This window comes from Ursus maritimus, unplaced genomic scaffold (genome assembly GCF_017311325.1).
Source record: "Ursus maritimus isolate PB19 unplaced genomic scaffold, ASM1731132v1 scaffold_20, whole genome shotgun sequence".
Taxonomy (NCBI): Eukaryota; Metazoa; Chordata; class Mammalia; order Carnivora; family Ursidae; genus Ursus; species Ursus maritimus.
This window is the reverse complement of record NW_024424453.1, coordinates 28077110-28100555: the sequence shown is the minus strand read 5'-3', so window position 1 is coordinate 28100555 and position 23446 is coordinate 28077110.

The following is a 23446-nucleotide window of genomic DNA, read 5'->3' as shown; positions in this document are numbered from 1 at the left end:
TTGGTATCCTAGCTGTCTCTGACCAATTTTTTTTTTCCTGCACTATCTCTGTTTATGCTTTATCTTTTCCTGAAAAACCATCCCCTTCTCTATGTGTCTAAATTTTATCCATTCTTCATGGTACATCTCCTTACAGGTTTTCTCTAAGGAAGAAACTGAGCTGAAATTAAGCAGTCATTAGTCAGGCAAGGTACGAGGCCCCAAGACCAGGGCCTGAGCTCTGAATGAATCTAAGACCTGGGGATAAGCGTATGCACTCCACGACCTTCAACTTATCACCTACCCATCTGTGTACCTACCATCCACCCCACCATCTATATCATACCCACCTATCTGCCTACTTTTCCACCTGTATTATTCAGAATAGGGTATCTGCTCTAACAGTACAAAATCTCATCTGTCCTTTGTTCTCTTTCTCTCTGTTTGCCTACTTTTGGATCAATTTAGAAGTTTTTATCTCCTTCTCCTTTGTTGGCATATAAGCAATAACTCTATGCTGTTTTAGTTGTTGCTTTAGAGTTTATAGCATATACATAATACTTGTCACAGTCTACTTTCGAATGATGTCATACCACACCAAGATATTTTCACTAGGTAAAAAATTCTAGGGTGACAATTCTTATTTTTCAGTACTTTAAAGATGTGTTAGATTATTTCTGGTTTGCATTTTATTTCAACAAAAAATATACAACCATTTTTCCCCCTCTTGCCACTTTAAAGATTTTCTCTTTATCTCTTGTTTTAAGCAATTTAAGGAATACCCCACTGTACTTTTCTTCAGTTTTCTTCTGCATGGGGTTTGCTGAGTTTCTTGAATATCTGAGTTCATTGTTTTTATCTAGTTTGGTAAAATAAAAGGCCAAAAAAGAAAAAAAAAAGCAGAACTACCATATGATCCAGCAATCCTACTTCTGGGTATATATACACACACAGTGGAATATTATTCAGCCATGATATAGAAGGAAATCCTTCCGTTTGTGACAACCTTGAAAGCATTATGCTAAGTGAAATAAGTCAGGCAGAGAAAGACAAATACTGTATGACCTTTCCTATATGGAATCTAAAAAAAGCCAGAATGGTGGTTACCAGAGGCTGGTGGGTGGGGGAATGGGGAGATGTTGGCTGAAGGGTACAAACTTCTAGTTTCAAAATAAGTCCTGGGGATCTAATGTACAGCATGGTGGTTATAGTTGACAATACTGTATTATATACTTGAAAGTTACTAAGACAGCAGATCTTAAATGTTCTCAGCACAAAAAAAGAAACAGTAATCATATGATGTGATGGAGGTATTAGCTAATACTCTGGTGGTAATAATTTGCAATATACATTTTTGTGCATACACTTACGTGATACACTGATGTGTATCAAAACAACACATTGTAAACAGCTACATTAAACTTATACAATGTTATATGTTAACTATATCTGAATAAGCTGAAAAAAAAATGTTTTTCACCTCTTCTCTCCTCTCTCCTCTCCTTCAGGGACTCCAGTTACACGTATATTAGGATGCCTGATGCTGTCCCACAGCCCACTGATGCTTTGTTTGGAGTATTTCTCCTCCTTGTGTTTTATTTTGGGTTGTTTCTATTGCTCTGTCTTCAAATTCACTAATCTCACCTCCCCCAATACCTGCCTTGTGTAACACCGGGTATATTTTTTACATCTCAGGCATTGTAGTTTTCATGGCTAGAAGTTCTATTTGAGTATTCTTTTTATCTTCCATGTTTACTTAATATGTTCAATCTTTCATCTATCTTCCTGTATATATGGACCATAGTTCCAATAACTGTGTTAAGATCCCAACTTTCTGATTCTATTATCTATGTAATCTCTAGGTTAGTTTCTATTGATTGATTATTCTCTTCATTATGGATCATACCTTTCTGCTGCTTTGCAGACCTGGCAGTCTTTGAGTGTATGCCTGACAGTTGGAATTTTATCCTGTTAGGGTACCCTATAAAGATGTTTGATTCTTGTTGGGCACGATTAGGTTACTTGGGACCAGTTTAATTCTTTTAGGTCTTGGTTTTGAGCTTTGTTAGATAGGTAGTGTATAGTCTGGGGCTACTTTTTCCCCACTACTGAAGCAAACTCTCCTTAATGTTCTATCTGATACCCTGTGAATGATGAAATTTTCCTCTCTGGGTGGTGGAAACAGACATTCAGTGTGTCCCCGTGTGCGCTACAGGGATTTTTTCCTTTGGCCCTTTTCGGGAGATACTTTCCCCTGCCTTATGAAATTTCCTCATACATGTGCATGGCCAGTACTCAGCTGAATACTCCAGGGACCTTCTCTAGATTTCTAGAGTTCTCTGTGCAACTTCTCCTTTCTGATGATCTGCCTGGCAAAGTCAAGCACTGGGCCTCCCAGCTCTATCACCTTAACTTGAGGAGAGTGCTAAGCATTAGGTTGGGGCCATCACAGGATGCATCTAATTTGCTTCCCATCCATCAGGGATCACCTTTCTTCACTGCCTAATATCCAATCACTTAATGACATTGCTTTATATATTTGTCTAATTTTTTAGTTGTTTTGCGTAGAAGTAAATCTGGTCCATTAATCAACTTTGGTCAGAATCAGAAGTTGCAAATGTTTGCCTTTTGCTATTGTAAATCTGAAATGTCTATTAGTCATCCAACTTGTTTAGTTCACTGTGTCCATTTTCTTGGAACTTGCAAATGGCTTGGCTGCTGACAGAGAAGACAAGTTCCCAGGATGTCTGGTGTGTGGAGGAACACGGTGTCCGGCTTGCCTCCCGCCACAGCACCACTGCCACTCTGACCAAGGTTTAAGTCTTGAACAGTCAAACTGGTTTTGGTCTAAGCTTGCTGTAGCTTACAAAATTTAATTCCTTCAGACACTTACTACCTTGCTAATCTATTTGCTTTCAGTTCCAGGTATTAATCATCACCAAAGTTCTTTCCTGGTCATAGTACTCAAATCTCAAAGTGTTTTTTCACCCCCTCCCTTGCCTTTCTCTCTTGATGTAAAGGCAGTTACCAGCCTACCAGCTAGCAGCTTGAACAAAAAGGCCAAAATTAAGATGTTTTCCCTGAGTGCTTTATCCAACTAAGTTCTACTGAGCCTTTATTGGTTAAAACTTTCAAATATCTTCTCTCTTCCTAGTTGGGGCCTCAAAATACTGGGTTTTCCCTTTTAAGGTACCAAATTTCTGCAATCTCTCAAATTTCTTTTCATTTCTACTTTTACACCAGCTGAGCCTTTCCTGAACACACATGATTCTTGGAATAGCATGTCATCACAGACAATAACATCCACACAAACTAAGACTCCACTCCCCATCCTTTGCCCTCGTACTGAGGACTCTTAGGTGTGTGGTCTTCCTCTCACATTTCAAAAAGCCATCGTCTTATCAAATGGTTTTTCTCTAACAACATGGATCTCTCCTTCTCCAGCCCTCAATATAGCTTCCTCACTGCTTAACACCTACTCTAAGCCAATGCCACATATTGTACTATTTTATTTCAGCAACACCCCTCTTCCTGTCCCAATTTCTGTATCTGTCAGGATGGACCAATAGCTTTGACAAACCTAATCTCAGGGGCTTAATACAACAAAGCCTTTCCCCCTATGCACAGAAACAAAACGAATGTTCCTGGTTGGTGGCCCTTCCGTTTTGTAGCTCCCTCCTCCCTGTGCAGGCCTCTGCTGGGTTCTCTGCATTCAGATGAGGCAGGCAGATCTGCTTTACAGGTAAGGAGAGAAGCTGAGGAGTTCATGAGAGATCCTAGGAGCTGGGCCAGGAAAGCGACCTTCCATTGGCCAGAACTAATCATATGGCCCCATCCAAAAGCAGGGGCGCAGCGAAATGCAGTCTTCCCGAGTGTCTGTGAGGAAGAGTAAGTGGCTTGCTGACTTCTCAGCACTGTCCAAGTGTCCACCTTTACATTCACTACTTCCCTGCTTTCCCACCTCCCTACGACTATCTACTCATCCAGAGTACTGACCACCTCAAAGGCTGGAATAGGGTGGTGGCCAGGTGTGCCCCAGTGCTCTGTGACAAGCTTGGCTGCCCCTGAGCCAGGAAGCCTTTCCTCTCCAAGTCTCTGACTCTTTGTGGTCCCCTCTCTCCTACCCCTTGTACCATATAGTCCTGCCCTGTGTTTCTCATTCCTATGTACACGGTTTTTTCCCATGTCACAGAAGGAAAATGAGTTTCAAACAGAAGGTGTGGCTCCCAAGTCACAAGTGGGGAAGTGTTTAGCTGATGCAGAACCAGGCCTTTCATCCCCTCTTAGTACTAGATGTGTTCTGTTGCCAAGCCAGAGCACAGAGCAAAGCAGAGAGGAGGGAAGTTGTTTAGATCCTCAGGGCCAGAAGGAAGAACCTCTGACCTTGGCCTCCCAGGTGCCCACTCTAGTCTGAAACGGAGCTGGGCATCCCCTCCCCTGTGTAGAAGTCCATAGCCAGGCTCCTCCATGCAAGTGGGCCTCTGCTCATCGCATCCCGGACAGCCCTGACTAGAACACTTGGACTTCTCTAGTTGTCACATTCGCACTATTCTGAGAACTGACCGCCCTGTTACAGGCCTCCTGCTTCCCCACTTCATCCAATACAAGTCAACAACATGCTAACATTGGAGGCTGCTACAGTCAGTTTCATGGTGCTTCTGGATCCTGCCAGGGCAATGTCAGCACTGTGGCACAGTCCTGTGGCTGACAGCTTCTGTGTCCATCTCATTCTCCAGACTCTGAGACCCCTGGGGGCAGAGACAGGCCTTACTGTCCCTCTACCTCCAGTTACCTAGTAAAGGGTCTGGCACTGGGTGCATGCTCAATAAATGAATGTTGATCAAAAAAAATGTGACTCAATCAATGAATGAGGACACCCTCACAGACAGGGCCTCCATTCCTTATCTGTGGAAGTTGCCTGTCTCCAGCCCTTGAAAGTGTGGAGAGAGCAGAACATGTCTGAGTGGGAGGAGACAATGTGGAAAAGGAAGGCAGCTCCCTACGCCAAGTTCTGCAAGGCACTGTGTGGAGCCCGGGCTTCAGCTGCAACTGAGAAAAGCCTCATGGGCCCTGCCCAAGCAGAGAGGTCTAGAGGAAGAACTACTCTAATTAATACTTTTTCCCTTTGTAGCTCTGACATAGAGTCCTCTCTTAACCAGCAGTTCCTTGACTACTAAACCATTGTCAAATTTACTGAGCACCTACTATATGCCAGGCACTGTGTTGGGCACAGAGGATTCAACACAATCTGCAGAGGCCCTACCCTCATGGACCTTCCAGCTAATTGGCCAACAAGTAATTAGCCGTCTGTCTACAGTGTAGTAACCTGCAAAACCGTCTGTCCAAGAATGCTTCACCTTCAGCTTTATCTTTAGTGACAAATCAGGATTTTTATGTGGACAGGCAGGGCAGAGTTTCCCAGCTTTCTTCCTTTTCAACCCTTTCCTGGGGCAGGGGTCAAACCTACTGGCACCCTGTCCATTAGCAAACTAGGCTAATGAGATAATAGGAGGTATTCTTGAGTACGGTAGGATAAAGGGAACAATAAAATGTACCTGTCACTCATCAGTCCTGCTTATCATCTCTCTTGAATCATGTGGCCCAAGGCCAGAGCTGCACCAATGAGGCCTCCATCTCAGAAGACAGGGTGGGGACCAGTTCAGAAGGAACATACCTGGGGGATGCTGTGGGAGGATGAAAACTTGTCTTGTGGATGCATCTCTATGAGTCTGGCCCAGGAAGGTGGTGGGCCCTTCATCTCCCACTTCCTTGTGCAAGACTACAGCCCCTCCCCAGGCCATCCATTCATGAGTCCATCAGAGGGAAAACCTGAAGGATCTGGTGGCCTGATGGCTGGAGCAAAAAGGCAATGAGAATAGGTGGGCCTGAGGGAAGCACAGAGGGGACTATGGGAATAGTGAGAACATAGAGAGTCTCAGAAATGCATTTAAGAAGAGCGTGGATGAGCATAACCAACTTACTCCCCAGCTGTTCTCGAAATGCCTTGGATGGGCAAAGGCAACTCCAGAAAGATGAAAACTGCTTGGCATCATACTCTGGACTCCAAGTGTGTACTTATCCCTTTGGGAGGCCCCAAAGAAACACATTCTTCTCTAAGTTTTCCAATGTTAAGGGCACAGCCAAGAAGTCACCAGGGTAATTCTCTAGTGTCTGACCTGTAAGTACCTCAGTGCCATGAGTAGACCAACCTGGAAACTTCTCACTGCTTGGGTTGTGTACAAGATGCCAAGAGGTCACAAGAACCACCTGAGAGCAAACTTCTCCAACCGGGTGGCCACCATCACAGGGACAGCTGGCGTTCCCATCTCTCCTCTGGCACATGGAGCTGTGGCTCTTGTGCACCTGAACTAACAGATTTCCCCAGTAATACCCATGGGATGTGGTGATGAGGATGGAGGTAAAACTGTCTTCAACACGATTCAGTGGCAGAGGGACTTTGTCATATAGATAAATCTTTGAGCTCTGGGGTCTCCCCTGAGAGGAGAGTTTTACTACAGCTTTACTACTGTTACGTGGTGGACACCAGTCAAATCTCTTCATGAAACTTGAAGCTGGACTGGCTTCTGTCTTCTGTTTCTTACATGGCACCCAAGCCTGACCAACACCTTGAACAAGGGTAAGGAGTTGTGTTTGAACAAGTCCCCCTGGGGTGTGGTGGGACTGTCCTTGACTGGACCCAGGGTACTCCTGGGGGAGCAGGTGGCAGCTGGGAGGCTGCCTATCACTCTGGCACCTGGGAACATGGACTTTTCCCCACAACCATCCTTCCTTACCCACCTCTGGCCTCTCTCAGTTTCATTCTGGTGCAAGCATCTGTTGCTCCCCTCCAAAGGCCCACCTCAAAGCCTGATGCCCCTGAAAAGACACCTTCCTGCACACACAGAGGAGACTGACTGACTCTATCTTAGCCTTCTGAGAAAAGGTACCCATGGGAAACCTGAGCTAAAACAAACAAACCAAACAAAAAACCCAAAAAGACAAAAACAGGGCCACATGCTGCAAAACCCAAAAGTCTTCCAGGGTAATGCATTCTGAATTTTAACATGCAGACAAATCACTTGCGGCTCTTGTTAAAATGCAGATTCTAATTCAGGAACTCTTAGGTTATGCTGATGCTGCCACACTGCAAACTACACTGAGTAACAAGCCTAAGAGACAGCAAAGCAGGCCGCTAGGAGTATAGCATGGCCTCCCTCCAAAGACAGGACTACACGGGGCCTTCCTTGAGCTTAGCCAAATGCCACTGGTGAGCAACAGGGCCACAGCCAGGGCAAAGGGGCCCGAGGTCCCTGTTTAAAGAGGTATTCTCTGGAAGGCTTGGCCCTGGTGCTCAAAGAACCCAGATCTACCCACCCCTCAGCCTCTCTGGTCCAACCTCCTTTCCCCAAACATATTTTATTTTATTTTATTTTTTATATTTTAAGTAGGCTCCACACCCAATGTGGGGCTTCAACTCAGGACCCTAAGGTGAAGAGTTACACCCTTCACCTACTGAGCCAGCCAGGCAACCCCTCAACTTCCCTTCCCTCAAAACAAATTCTGATTGGGGAACTTTTCTGAGTTTTTTTTTTTTTTTTTAAACCCTCTGCCTCTCCTCCCTAATTATTAGCCCTTCAAAAAGAGACAGACTTATCATTCTGACTGGTCAGAATTCAGAATAGTCATTGGTCTTCAAAGTCAATTTTGGCTGCACTCTCCACACTCCACTCCCTCATGCAAACGTAGGCATCTCTTCCTCCTCAGGTGGGTCTGGCCACACCGTGCTTTCTGTTTCACCTCTTCTACCCCTGCAGTGGGGCTGGAGACTTACCTGGGCCTGCTCTGCATGCCCAGACATCTTAGATCCACTTGGACCTTGAGGCCTAAGCCTCCTTCTCCATATAGATGCTCTCAAAATAGCTTGCAATAGAGGGTATCAGGTACTTGTCCAGAGGTTTCTTGGGACTCTTTTGGTAGCAAGTGACAAAGACAAACAAAAACCTGACTCAGGGGGCTTAAATAATCCAAGGAACTTTATTATATATTAACCCAAGATGTCAAGGGGCACTCTAGAACTAGGGGAGAGCACTAGGACAGGGGGAGCGAGCACAGGAAGCGGGATAGAAATTGAGTGAAGAATACAGTTGGAATCTTCCTGAACACACCTAAAGACAGACTACCAGAGTGCACAAGTCAGGGAACTATGCTGGAGCCCTGAGCTCCAGCACTAGCTATATAGTTCACCAGTTTGGTGACCTCAGCCTCTCTTTGCCTTGCCTCCCACCATTTCCAGTAGCACCTGGATCCACCTCCTGTCCCATCCTACATTTGTTGTGCCCTGAGGCCTAAACACTTTCCTGCCCATCCTCCTTTTCTCCTGTGACGCTATATCACCCTTTAAGTTCCTGCTCACAATCCTCCTGGATCTCTGCCCACCCTCCTGTCCTCCACCACTACCCCCTACTCCCAGCATCACCTGCCATCTGCGCGAGCCCTGATCATCCCTGTGGACCTCTGACAGTCTGCCTCCCTCACCACACCTGCCTCCTCCCGACAGCCAGTATGCTCAATTCACCCCTGAACACTAATGCTTGGCACATAATGAGGCACACAGTAGACATGCATAGTGAATGCACAAGGCGTACATCCAATCACAATTCTCTAACCAATAAAATGGATACATGGACATTTCCCTATCTACCTCACAGGGTTGTTTCAATAAGCGAGAGACAGTATTTGTGAGTGCACAGTGTAGATGGAAGGCATTTTTAATGATGACTGGATGTGGGTGGGAGAGCTTAGTAAAGCCACTCCATGTTGGTTTCTGGTCCAAGGCCTCGTCTCATTTCCCCCAAATCCCCACACTCTACCTTCCAGTCTGACTCTTGACTACCTACATGCAAAGGGTGTTTCAAAGATCACAAGACAAAGTGCTGGCTCTGTAACACATGAGGTCTAGAGCTGTAGAAGGAAGAGAAGATGGGAAAGAAAGTACAAACAGTATTGTTTTTATTCTAATTACACAGATTAATCAAATCCAAGCAATAAGCATGTGATGAAACCCATTTTGTTACAGGGTCATCAACTATCAGAAACAATCAAGATGGGAGATGGCACTTGTGACCATTCTTTACTTTCACGTTAGCAAAACTCTTGAAACATCTTTGCTCACCCCCCAGTCCCAAGCTCAGAGGGCAGTCATTGTTCTGGCCAGTAAATCTGGCTGAAGTAAATGTGGGAGAGTCAAGTTGTGTGTGTGTGTGTGTGTGTGTGTGTGTGTGTGTGTGTGTGTGTGTGTATGTGTGCGTGCATAACAGAGACAGAGAGACACAGAGACAAACAGAGAGTTATAGGGATAGAGACAAGGAAATTGAAACAGACTCAAGGCAGCCAGGTAGCAAGACACATTTGGAGAGACAGCATGATTTGGGACACAGACAGAAATAGGGATAGAGACAGGACAGAAAGATACACGGACACACGGCTCTTTACTAGGTTGATGTCAAAGACCACCAGGAACATACTGCTAGTTGAACAAAGATTATTGGTCTGTTGCGACAAGGGAGACTACACATCATGGGGAACCTTTGAGGCACTGGCCTTATTGCAACAAGTACCAATAAACACAACTTTGTTTGACCACAGAAGTGTTTCTGGTGGTCTTTGGCTGGTAGGAATCATAACTGTGATGAGTTCTCAATAATCACAATAAATGTAACGGGGATAAATTCACCTATTTTAAAAAGCTTGTCAGATTATACTTTTAAAAAATGACACTCTTTTTAAAAATATAGCATACTAAAACATTGCAGGAAGTAAAATAATGCAAATGCTTATAAGAAGAAAGTAGGTATACAGTATAGGTATCAGTCAAAACAGAGTTCAAAGTAAAAATCACAAACTGGGACAGAGAAAGATATTTGATAAGAGGTATGATATGAGGATAATACCTCTTATTAAAAAGAAAACTGGTTGATATAAAAGTCCCAGAAATATTCATTGGTTTGTCTCAAATTTCTTAGAAATTGGCAGATCATGTGGCTTAAAATAAAAAGCAATGACATAAAGAGGTCAAAAAGAAAACAAAGAATTTGAACCACACTATAGACCAATTAGACTTAACATACACAGAACATTTCACCTGATGACAAGAGAATGTACATTCTTCTCAAGTGCATGTAAAACATGCTCACAACAGACCACATATCAGGCCACAAAATAAGTCTTAACAAATTCAAGATTGAAATTATACAAATAACTTTTCCAATCACAAATAGAATCAAACTAAAAATCAAGAGCACAGGGGAAACAGCAAACTTAAAAAATGTGTGGAAATTAACACAATCTTAAACTACTGAAGAATAAGCCACAAGAGAAATTAGAAAATACCTTGACATAAATAAAAATGCAAACACAACATAACAAAATGTACAGGATACAGTGAAAGCAGTGCTAAAAGGGGGAAGTTATATAGTTTTAAACGTTAAAATGCGTACATTATAAAAGATTTCAGGGATGCCTGGGTGGCTCAGCTGGTTAAGTGTCTGCCTTTGGCTCAGGTCATAATCCCAGGGTCCTGGGATCAAGTCCCGCATCGGGCTCCTTGCTCAGCGGGGAGCCTGCTTCTCCCTCTCCCTACTCTGCCTGCTGCTTCCCCCGCTTGTGCTCTCTCTAACAAATATATAAATAAAATCTTTAAAAAGAAATAAAAGATTTCAATTCAACATCCTAAATTTACACCTAAAGAAAGTAAACAAACAAACCCCACAACTAAACCCAAAGCGAGCAGAAGCAAGAAAATAATAAAGATTAGAGAAGAGATAAATGAAATAGAGAATAGAAACGTAATTCAAAAGTCAATGAAATTAAGAGTTGGTTCTTTGAAAGAGTAACAAAATTGACAAAATCTTAGCTGGATTAACTAAGAAAAAAAGAGAGAAGACTCAAATAACTAAAAAAAGAAATGAAAAGGGGGATATTACAAATGATGCCACAGAAATAAAAAGGATATATAAAAAATACTATGAACAATTATATACCAATAAATTGGATAACTTAGAAGAAATAGATTAATTCCCAGAAACATACAACATATCAAGTCTGAATCATGAAGAAACAGAATATCTGAGCAGAACAGTAACAAGCAAAAAGATTAAATCAGTAATCAAAAACCTTTTCAAAAAGCAAAGCAAAGCACCAGATGGCTCACTGAAGAATTCTACCAAATATTTATGGGAAACTTAACACCAGTTCTCCTGAAACTCTTCCAAACAACTGAATAGGAGGGAACACTTCCAAGTTCATTCTACGAAGCCAGCATTACCATGATGCCAAAGCCAGACAAACACACTATAAGAAAAGTACAGACTAATATCCCTGATCAACAAAACACTAGCAAACTGAATTCAACAGCACATTAAGAGCATTATATACCACAACCAAACAGAATTTATGCCTTAAATGCAAGGATGGTTCAACATACAAAAATCGATCAATGTAATACACCACATTAACAAAATGAAGGACAAAAACAACTAAACCCAAAGCTGGCCGAAGCAAGGTATCAGTTGGTATCTCAACTGATACAGAAAAAACACTGGACAAGTTTGACACCTTTTCATGATTAAAAAAAATACACAACAAACCAGGAATAGAAAGAAATTACTGCAACATAACAAAGGCCATTTATAATAGGCCCGCAGCAAACATCGTACTGAATGGTGAAAAGCTTAAAGTCTTTCCTCTAAGATCAGGAACAAAGCAAGCATGCCCACTCTGACCACATCTGTTCAACATTGTATTGAAAGTCTTTAGTCAGAAAAAGAGATAAGAGGCATCGAAATTGGAAAGAAAGAAGTAAAATTATCTTTGTTCTCAGATGATATGTATGTTCTTATATGTAGTTCTTATATATACTTATAATCGTAAATATTCCATACACATTCCCCCCAAAAGTTAGAAAAAACATATTTATTAGCAAAGTTGCAGAATACAAACCCCAACACACAAAAATCAGTTGCATTTCTATATACTAATGAGCAATGCCAAAAGAAATGTAAAAAACAATTCCCTTTACAGTAGCATCAAAAAGAATAAAATATCTAGTAATAAACCTAACCAAGGAAGTGAAAGACTTGTACAATGAAACACTAATGAAAAAATTAAACATGACATAAACAAATGGAAAGACATCCCATGTTCATGAATTAGAAAACTTAATCTGGTTAAGATGTTCATACTACTCAAAGCAATCTAATCCAATGTAATCCTTACCAAAATCCCAGCAGCATTTTTGGAGAAATAGAAAAATACATCCTAAAACTCATATGTAATCTCAAGAGACCATGAATAGCTTAACAATTTTGAAAAAGAAAAACAAAGTTGGAGCTCTCACACTTCCTGATTTCAAAACATATTACAAAACTACAGTAATCAAAAGTGTGATACTGGCATAAAGTCAGATACATAAATTAATGAATAGAATAGAGATCCCAGAAATAAGTGCTCATATGTATGGTCAAGTGATCTTAGACAAGGGTGCCAAGACCAGACAGTGGGCAAGGGACAGTTTATTCAACAAATGGTGGTGGAAAAACTGAATCTCCACATGCAAAAAAATAAAGTTGAACCTTTATCTTATGTCAGATAAAAAATTAACTCAAAATAGATTAAAGACCTAAATATAAGACCTAAAACTATAAAAATTCTAGAAGGAAACATTAGGGACAAGCTTCATGACATTCGACTCAGCAATGATTTCTTAAATATGACATCAAAAGAACAGGCAACAAAAGGAAAAATAGACAAATGGGATTACCTCCAAGTTTAAAACTTCTATGCATCAAAGGACATAATCAACAGAATGAAAAGACAACCTACAGAATGGAAGAAAATATTTGCAAATCATATTATTTGATAAGGGTCTAGTATCCAGAATATATAAAGAACTCCTATAATTCAACATGAAAAAAATCAAATAACCCAATTAAAAAATGGGAAAAGAACCTGAATAGACATTTCTCTAGAGATAATGCACAAAGGCCAACAAGCATATGAAAAGATGTTCAACATCATTAATCATCAGAGAAATGCAAATCAAAACCACAGTGAGATATCACCTCACAGCCGTTAAAATGATGACTATCAAAAAAAGAAAAAAAAAAAAAACCCAGAAAATAACAAGTATCGGTGAGGATGCAGAATATATAAAGAACTCCTACAGCCCAATACCCCAGAAACAAATAATCTAATTAAAAATAGGCAGAAAACATGAACGAACATTTCTCCAAAGAAGACAAACAGATGGCCAAAAGACACATGAAAAGATGCTTGACATCACTCATCATCAGGGAAATGCAAATCAAACCACCTCACACCTGTCAGAATGGATAAAATCAGAAGCATAAGTGTTGGTAAGGATGAGGAGAAAAAGGAGTCCTCATGCACTGTTGGTGGGAACGCAAACTGGTGCAGCCACCGTGGATAACAGTATAGAGGTTGCTCAAAAATTAAAAATTGAATTATCACATGATCCACTAATTCCACTACTGGTATTTACCCAAAGAATAAAAAAACACTAATTCAAAAAGATGTATGTACTCCTGTGTTTACTGCAGCATTATTTACAATAGCCAAATTATGGGAACAGCCCAAGCGTCCACTGATAGATGAAAAGATAAAGAAGATGTGGTACACACACACACACACACACACACACACACACACTCACAATGGAATATTATTTAGCCATAAAAAAGAATAAAATCTTGCCATTTGCAACAACATGGGTGGATCTACAGAGTATAATACTAAGCGAAATAAGTCAATCAGAGAAAGACAAAGACCATATGATTTTACTCATATGTGGAATTTGGGACAAAACAAATAAACAAGGAAAAAAAGAGACAAAGCAAAAAAAGACTGTTAACTATAGAGAACAAACTGATAGTTACCAGAGGGGAGGGGGTGAGGGGATGGGTGAAATAGGTAATAAGGATTAAGAGTACACTTCTCATGACGAGCACTAAGTAACGTATAGAATTGATGAATCGCTATATTGTACACCTGAAACTAACATAAAATAAAATTTAAAAAATAAAGTAATGGCAAAAAGAAAGATAATAACAAGGATATGAAGAAACTGGAATTTTGCTAGTGGGAATGTGACATGATGGAGTAACTTCGGAAAACAGTTTGGAAGTTCTCCAAGATGCTGAACAAAGAGTTACCACATGACCCAGCAATTCCACTCCTTGTGTATATACCCAAGAGAAATAAAATGGCCACAGAAAAATTTGTACACAAATGCTTGTGGCAACACTATTTACAATATGTCCACCAAAAGATGACTGAAAAAACAAAATATGATATATCCATACAATGAAATACTATTCAGCTATAAAAAGGAATGAAATACTGATACATGATACATGTATGAACCTTGAAAACATGTTATGTGACAGAAGCCAGTCACAAAAGACCACATGTTGTATGATCCTATTTATATCAAATGTCAAGAGGAGATAAATCTATAGAGGCAAAAGTAAATGAGTGGTTGCCTATGTGGACAGGAGAGAGACTGGGGAATGAGTGTTAATGGGTACAAGGTTTCTTTCCGGGACTATGGATATGTTCTAAAATTAGATTATGGTAATGGCTGCACAAAATCTTTGAACTGTTATAATGTTCATTATTTAAACAGATAAATATCTCAATATCTCAATAAAGTTGTTTAAAAAAATCAATATTTCTCTATACCAGAATAGTTAGAAAATTAAATTTTAAGAGAAGATACATTTACAATAACATGAACAAATATCAAGTGCCTAGGAATAAATCTAACAGAGTATTTGCAAGACCTCTCTATAGAAAATAACAAAAATTTGTTAAGAGACTATCAAAAGACCTAAAAAGAAATGTCATGATCACTGGCTAAAAACTTCTATTGAAAGGATGGACTTCCAGTTTCTGGTTTGGCATACAAAGAGTATAGAAATCATCATCCCATCTTCACACAAGAAAAAAGTTGAACAAGCTGAAAATCAACAACTGTTCTTAGATCCACAGAGAACTGAGGTCATAGGGTAAACGGCTGCCCTGAAAAATTGAGAAACAGATACAGAGAACCATAGCTTATCAGAAGAATCCCAGCAGCAAAAGTTCACAGCTGGAGCCAGTACTGGTAGGAACACTTCAACAATAATTGACAAATTGCTGGAAGCTCAGCATAGACAAGCTGGAGAGTTAAGAACTCTGGAGCGGGCAGTCTTGGGATCCCCACACAACACTTTCATGAGCTTTACCCCTAGGAACTTAACAGGCTCTCACTATGAACATTGGAGAAGGGTCCCCTTGTGCTTCTGGCAGTGGGAAGGGCAAAAGTAACCATTCTGGAATATGCCCAGAGTTCTCTGTTCTCCTTAAAATGGTCTGCCCTTAAGGGAAACTATTTTGCTAGAGCCTAATGACTTGAGTTTTGCCAAAGCCTAACTGATGTGGGGAAAGGGAAATACCCAAAGCCAGTCCCTCTACCCTCCCTGTCTCACTTAAGGTGTAAGGGAGCTAAGACGCACTTGTGAAGCCCAGGACCACAGACCCACTGAAAGACTGAGAGCTAATCACAGGACTATGAAGTGTTCTCCCTTTCCCCACACCTTACCACCACATCAACAGAACTTCTATACAGTAACAGGATTACAGCTAAAAGACTGCAAGCCTCAGATCCTCTTGAAGGAATCTCTAGGGAAACCCAAAGACAACAGGGGAGACAAAAACAAGAACACTAGAAGAAATTTTAGCCTCTGACACCGCAAGTAGAGCAAGCAGTAAATACAGCCTAACTCTTGGCCAGATAAACATAACACCTCATACTAATGCTCTATCAGTTCCTTTTACACAATGCATCACGTCCGGCTTTCAAAAACAATTCCAAGTCATGGTACAAGGCAAAAAACACAGTCTGAAAAGACAAAGAAAACATCAGAACCAGACTCAGATACGGTAGAGATTTTGAGATTATCAGGCTGGAAATTTAAAATAACAATGATTACTATGCTGAAGGCTCTAATGGAAAAAAAGGACAACATGTTAGAAAAGATGGGTAATGTAAGCAGAGAGATGGAAACTCTAAGATAGAATCAAAGGGAAATGCAAGAAATCAAAAACATTCTAACAGAAATGAAGAATGCCTTTGATGGATTCATCAGTAGACTGGACATGACCAAGGAAAGAATCAGTGAGCTTGAAAATATGTTAATGAAACTTCTTAAACTAAAAAGCAAAAAGTAAAAAAAATAAACAATAAAGCATCCTACAATATCAAGAATTATGGGGCAGTCATGAAGGGTGTAACATGCATGTAATGAGAATACCAGAAGGAAAAAAAACAGAAGAAATATCTGAAGTAAAAGGATGTCCATTCTCTCTAATTTGATCTCTAGATTTATGTATTCCCAATCAAAACGTACAATATGTTTTTCTTTTAATTTTCTTTGTGGAACTTGATAAGCTGATTCTAAAATATACAGAGAAATACAAAGGTCTAACAGCCAAGTTGTCTTAAGTAGAAAAGCTTGCCCTATCAGATATTAAGACACTGAAAAGCTATTGTAGTACAGACAGTGGGAATACAGAATTCATTAACACTTATAAGACAATAGTCGCCCTATTGTATAGAATATCTTTTAACTGAAAGATAAAGATTTTATTTTAAAATAAGGCATAAAGGGGCATCTGGGTGGCTTAGTCAGTTAAGCGTCTGCCTTTGGCTCAGGTCATGATCTCAGAGTCTTGGAATCCAGCCCCATGCTGGGCTTCCTGCTCATGCTCCCTCTCTCTCTCATATAAATAAATAAAAACTTAAAAAAAAAAAAAGGCATAAAACCACTACCACAAAGACAAAGATTAATACATTTGACTACATTAAGGAAAATAATTTGTTCATCAAAGATGCCATCAAGGCAGTGAAGTGGCAAGCACAGAGTATGAGAAATTATTTATAAAAAATGTAACTGACAGAGATATATATCCACTAGATAAAGAATTCTTAAAATTCATAAAGAAAAAGGCAGACAAATAATCGAAAAATGAGCATAAAGGCTGAACAGGTATTCAGAAAAGGATACCCAAATGACCAATAGTTAGAAAGGTGTTCAACCTCATTAGTAATCACCACAATGAGATACCATTATACTTCCATCTGACTGGCTGAAATGTAAAAGTTTCACAAGACCAGTGAGATAGAAAGATCACCAGTGCACAGCAGAATATGAAAAGGTCAAGTTGCAAAACAAAATACATATTAAACAAATAAACAGTGATAACCTATGATGGGAAATATCAAGGCCATGCCAGAATAACTCATTGGCTCACAGCCAGTCTGCCTAACAACTGCAGAGAGCCAGTTATCCCACGTGAATGCAAATTCAAATGTAAACAGCACTTCAAGGAACTGGTCCAGTTCTTGGGAACAACAGCTGAAGGCTAAGGTGAAGAGCCTGAAATTCCCTCCCATTGATTCAGTCTTGATGAAGGGTATAAAAAGTGCCCCTGACATAGGTACCAGAGAAGTTTTCCTCCTTTGCCCCAGGCACTGAGATGGGCCTTTCACAGCGAAAGGCAGATAGGACAAGGTAGCCTTTTATGAGTGTGAAAACCAGTTAATAAAAACTCCTGTTCAATATGTGTGATGAATTAATGATTGTTGCTAACTGAAATATGAGAGAAGGGCTGGCTATGGTTCCTTTAGTTATGCCAAGCAATTTGTAAAGGAACTAGTGGAACCAGTTGTTTTGCATTTTAATCCGGTCAAATAAGCAACTTGTCATGCATTTGGAGCATTCTTATCTCTTCCTAAAAGTGGGGGGAAACAAATACTCTGAGAAGTTTCCTACTTTTGGAAGCAAAGAACAAATGTGAGGTTCTGGCAGGGATTTGGACCAATAGGAGGCCCAGAATTCTAGAATAGGTAAGAGAACAGAGAAATGCCAACTAAGGCATGGGTTAGAAAGAGCTTCCCACAGCATAGGATGAAATGAGCAGTGATAATGATAGTGCCATGGCCCCGAGGATGGGGGTGATGTGGTGGGTGGTGGTAGAACTGATAATAGTGATGGTTAATGGTGCTAGCAGAGGAGACAGTATTGATGGCAAAAATGGTGGGAGAGTGGAGCAGGTTAGGGGAGTGGAGGCCAGGGAGAGCAGGTGGTTGGTGATGGTGGTAGTAGTAGCACTGACGGTGATGAAAAGTCCTTGACCCTCTATGGAAAGAATGTAGCTGGGCCATCAAGGCTATGACAGCTGGGACAAAGAAGCCCAGAAAGACCTACAGTACCCTGCCACATCCAGGGAGTCAAGCACAGGATGGGAAGTTTGGTTCCAAGTAAAGGCACAAGTTGTACACTGCTAGTTACAGTTAATTATTCTCATCAGGTTTTAAAAGAACATGAAAGTAGAACTAATGTGCAATGTCCTCAGGATTACTATGAAAACCCTCTGGGCAAGAGTGAATGAACAAGAGAGGTTTTCCAACACCAGCCCTCTTTCCTCCCTCATCCAATCCACCCCACACCCTGCAGATGCTCCCTCCTCATGCCTTCTCTCTGTCTCACTTTAGGCTCCATCACTGCTCACACTGGTACCCGGCTCCCTGTGGCAGGCTCCACTAACACGGTCCACTGTCTTCCAATCTGCAGTTTTCTGCAGCTAGAAACCCAGCTCTCTTAGCCAGGAGGCTTATAAAAGATCTGGAGAAGGAAAGGAACGCTTTGCACTGAGATCATAGGTACTTGCCCGGGGAAGAAACTCGTGACTACCTCGTGCCTCTTCTGTGTCCCACCACGAGTTACAGACCTCATAGCCTACAGGGCCTGGGAGGAAGCCAGGTGGAGATTCTAGGGTCTGACTAGGCCCTGCCCCATAAGGCCATTACCCCTTGGGGCAAATATACTTTATGGTAACTCAAATCAGCCTCCATGCATGGCTCCCAGGAACCTAACTCAGCCCTCCTAGGCCACACAGAGCCAGCCTGCCTCTCTCACATGAACACACCACTGCAGCTGAAAGGAGCAGCATGAGTTTGGTCCCAGGGCCTGGTGGCTGGCAGATGTGACAATTCTCATCAGCAGGAAGTGAAACTGCCAGGCTGCTCTGCAGGCCCAGCACAGGGAGGCCATATCAGCCCTAGGAGGGCTGGGAATCCTGGGTGGGCAGAAAAGGAGATCTGCACGATCCCCTAAGGTCTGACCATACTCTCTAGGAAGCCTAACTGATCCACCCATCTGGGCACCTGTTACACGTTCTCAGCGAACCCTGATAAGTCTCTCACTCTCACACCTTCTCTCTTCTGGGTTGTAGTAATAAACCAGTTGGCAACAGGCGTCTGGTGTTTCGTGGCTTACCAAGCAAGGCTCTCCCATCACTCGGCTTCCTAGACTGAGCTGCCCACTCCTCAGGCCCTGTGCCCCTGCTCCATCTCTGTGCCCAGGGCATTCTGACATCAGTTTTTGCTCAAAGATTTGATTGGAGGTAAAGTTAGGTAAAATAATTTTTTTTAATGTTAAGCACAGATGTAATATAAAGCAAAAACAAACTTCCTTGAATTTCGATAGAGCAGGAGACTGAGAATTCCCATGCTTTCTAAGGACCCTCACTCCACTGGGTACTCAGGTGCACCCCTGGAAGAGTGCAAGAGTGTTGTTAGACATCATCACATTGAAGCCTATCAAAACCCCAGACCCACTATATCAGCACCACTATACCCACTCTCAGGGCACACTTGGGGTAGCCACAGAATTGCCCAAGGTCCCAGAGCTATCAGGAATCATGAGTGTGTGTGGCTCCCAGCCCAGCCAGCCTTCCAGCAGAGCGGGCCCCAGTGCCACCCACGGTCGGGCCCCACATCTGGCTCATGAGCTGGCACACCCGCTATTCCGGCATCTCCTTTCCAGGTCACAGATGAGCCATGACAGTGCTGAGGGTAGAAGCCCTCAAGTTCCTCACGTCCACAAACAATCCCAATCCACCCCAACAAGATAATCATATGACAATGGAGGTTATCTCAGTATTTTGTATGGTAGGACTCCAAATGCCTTTAGAAAACTTGGCTATTTTGTGGACCTGTGAGATCAAACAAAGAAAAGAGCACCTGCCATGTGAACCCAGCTTCACAAGTGCCCCAGTTCCCTCCACCCAGAATGTAGTCCCCAGACATTCTGGCACTGACATGGGTGGGGTGATTCCAGTTTTTTGTCCTCAGAGCACTGCATACTTTTCAACGGATTTTTTTATCCACTGTAATGAATTTCTCCTTTACTTTTAACAAGTGGGACTACAGAGTGTATAAGCAGGAAACACCTTATTCCTGCCCCTCCACGAAACCTCCAACAGGCCCCATGGCTTTTTGACCACTCTCAGAGAACAAAAAACTTCTAGTCTCAAGAATCCTATAATTAATATGACCAATCTAGTGCGATAATCAAATCCTTCTCTTTATTGTCAGCTTCTGCGCTGTGTAGCAAACTGTGGTGTTCTAAAAGTGCTGTGGAATGGATTCTCTGAGCCTTGATTTCCTGATCCTAAAATAGAGGTATTTTATACTGCAGTGCTCATCTCACAGGGTTGAGATGTAAAGTAAGGGGGTTAAAGTGATAGGGGCTGTCACTTCCTGAATGTGTGGCCCTGTAGTGTGTCCCTAAACTCTGCATACAATGCTCTCTCTCGCCTGAAAACTCCTCCCGAATCCCCTTCCCCTGACCAACTCTACTCTTCCTCACAGCTTAGCTCCTGGGAAGCCCTCCTGACACCTCTGTGCTGAATTTGGAGTCCATCATTTATGCTGTTCTCTCTTGGAGCTTGACCACACTGTTCGTGTTTGTGTGTCCTTATTGTTCCCTGAGATCCACCATCACATTCTGCAATGCTGTTTGTTGAAAAAAGCAGAAAGAGAAAGGAATATAACGGTCCTTTATAAATGGCCATGAGAATTCACCAATGTGAGGCTGGCATTATCTGCAGTAAGTAAGAGAGGGTAGAGGCAAGGAACCCAAGTGGGAAATGGAAGAAGCAGGGTGGGAGAGAGAGAGTTGAGATCCAGAAACAGAGCAGGTTTGTGGAGGACAGAAGGTGAAGGGCAAGCTCCCCAGATTCACAGCCTTCCCATGAGAGAATGCAAAGCAGAGTGGCTGGGAGTCAGCTGCTTCCCGAGCCTCCTACCAACAGTAGGAGGAAAAAAGAGGGAGTGGGGTTGGAAGGCTGGTCGGCTTCTCCTTCTCTGCTCCTCACTCCTCCTCTTGCGCACTGTGGCCCCAGTCCTTCTAGGGCTGGCCTATAGGCAAGTGGGTTAGGATTCTGAATAAGACTATCTAAAAAGAAACTCTCTCAAATGCTTTCTTCCTTTTTCTTCCCTCATATTCTTGAAATGGAACACGCCCTGCACATTTTCTTTATAAACTCTGCATTCCTAGTCTTGCTAGGAATCTATTCACACTGGGGATTTGCTCAAACTGAATGAGACAAAAAGAGTCCCATTTTAACACTGACCACACTAGTTTAAAAATGGCAAAAGGAAATAAAAATCACAGCACTAAGCAAGGGAGAGGGGGCCACCAGTAGAGCTGGAATAAAATCAGGTGCAACTATCCTGATGGGCAAAGAAGAGCAGAGCAGGTCGCCATGGAGGTAGATGCCTAGGAAATGAGTGCCACTGCTCATGGGGGGTCTGGGAAGACTTTGTGGTCAGAAGGTACAGGCACAGAGGGTAAGACATGGTAGGGAGAGTCCTAGGTCTACCTAGGAAGAGCTGTGTCCAAGAGCACATCCACCATATGCTCGCCTGCCTTGTGTAGGCAGAACGATAGACCAAGATGGTATCTACCCCAGCCTGAACCAGAGGGTACTCTCTAAAAGAAATCAGAGAGGATCTCTGGGAAGGCTGAGGCTCTCAGTGCCTGTGTTGGCATCACAAGAAAAGGCTTTCTCATTTTATCAGGGCAAGGGATAGATAGTATCCTGGCCATGACTCCTAAATGGCATCCCGCCTAGTCAACACACCTAAGGCTCCCACTTGAAGGAGACGGCTGTTAAAGAAACAGAGCCACATGATGGTACTGAAGACCAGCACCAATCACTTATGTTAAACTATAAATCCTTTATTCACAGATATAAATGGATAGCAAATGACTCCTAGATGTTTGAGTAAAACAGCCCACAAAGGAACGAAGATAAACAGAACAATAAACCCAGCAGAAATAAAGATAGTTTGGAGATTAGGAAATAACTTTTTAAAAAATCTACTTAGTGTCCTCAGTGAGATTCTAGGAGGTTTTTCTTCCATAGACAGAAAGGAAAAAAAAAGTCACTGGAAAAGAGAGAATAGAAAATGTTCTTGGAAATTAAGAAATGCAACTGTCAAACAAAAAAGATGCAAATAAATGAAAGACATACCTGAGAACACTGGTTCTCAAAATGTTATCCCCAACCAACAACATTAGCATCCCTTGGGAACTTTAAAGTGAGAATTTCTGGGTTCCAGCCTGAAATTACTAAATTTTATATTGGGGGTGGGGCCCAGCAATCTGCATTTTCACCAGGCTTCTAGGAGACTGGGATGCACCTCAAGTGTGAGAACCACTGACTTAAAACATAAAACCAAAATACAAAGAGGTGAGAAACATGAGAGAAAAATTAAAGGACCTAGAGAACCAGCTGAGGAAGAGCTATGGAAAGGGAAGACAGAGACTTATGGGGAGTACATAATTAACTATGAATTTCAAAAAATGTCCTTCAACTTAAGAAAAAAAAACCTTTAGATGGAGGAGCCTCAGTTTTATCCCCTCAGAATTGCTGGGCAGATTCAAGCTAATAGATGTAAAAAGTCTGTAACCTCTCACAGCCCAAGGCCAGCACTCCGTTAACTGTTAATTACCCTCATCACTGTTTTGTTTGGCATGTATCCTTCCAGACCTTTCTCTACACCTGTATAAATATAGTCTCGTTTGTGGTTTTTTTCATAAAGTTCACCTTACTGTACATGTGGTTTCCAACTTAGTTTTGTATTTAACAGGAAGTACTCCCGTTATTTCCTCTAGATCTGCTTTAACTACTACATAGCATCCATACTTCACCTGCCTCTTGTTCATAGCTTTTTAGTTATTTTAAATAATTTTAAACTTAAATTATAAATAATGCTATACTAAGTTTCAGTCCTACCAACAGTGTGTGAAGATACCAATTTCCCTCATCAATACTTGATATTGTAAGTTTAATTCTTGATAAATGTTGGTAAAAATAAAAGAGCCTTTTTGCTACATTTCACTGCATCTGACTTCAGGTGGGGTGACTTCTTTCTTGTGTTTGCTGACCATTTATATGTTCTCTTCTGTAAGTTTTCTGTTCATATCCTTGGACATTTTGGTTATTATTAGCTTATTGGAAGGTGAGTGATTTTGGTAAGTTTATCTGTACTAAGCCT